This window comes from Tarenaya hassleriana, unplaced genomic scaffold (genome assembly GCF_000463585.1).
Source record: "Tarenaya hassleriana unplaced genomic scaffold, ASM46358v1 Cleome224, whole genome shotgun sequence".
Taxonomy (NCBI): domain Eukaryota; kingdom Viridiplantae; phylum Streptophyta; class Magnoliopsida; order Brassicales; family Cleomaceae; genus Tarenaya; species Tarenaya hassleriana.
The window spans coordinates 41775-42404 of NW_010965576.1; positions in this window are offsets into that span (position 1 = coordinate 41775).

Genomic DNA, 630 nt, shown 5'->3' on the forward strand with positions numbered 1-630 from the left:
GGCTTTGGCACGAGTAAGTGGGGGCTCGGCCCGGTGTGGTGCTCGCGGTGCTCTCGTGGCTGGTCCGTGAAGTACGTTGACGGGGTCGGACGTTCGTAGTGAAGATGGTATGTCCGCATGCGTCGGCAAGTGGCGATCGGTCGAAAGAGACGCCAAGTGTTCGGCCGATCGAGCAACGTTCTCCAAAGCTCCGAGCTTCGCTCCTTGCTCCGCTTCAAGTCCCTCGTTCGAGCTCCGGATGTCCTCATCATTCCCTCCCCCTTGGGAAGATTTCGCCCACGAAATGTTGGTACCTGTATCAAAAGGAAGTAAATCAGAGACATTGAAAGTAGGAGATACAGTATACTCACTAGGAAGCTCAAGACGGTAAGCATTATCATTGATTCGCTCTAAGACTCTAAAGGGACCGTCTCCGCGCGGGGAGAGCTTGGACTTGCGCTTGTCGGGAAACGGTTCAGTTCGACGAGTCTCCTTCTTTGAATTGGATCGCCTTGCGTCCTTTGTTCGCCTGTCGCGCGTATTGCTCGGTCCTGTGAGGAATGTTTTCGCGAACCTGCTAATGGAGTGTCTTAACAAGATCAGCCTTTTGGGCTCCATCGAGGTTAACTAGCTCGTCATTCGGAAGGGCGA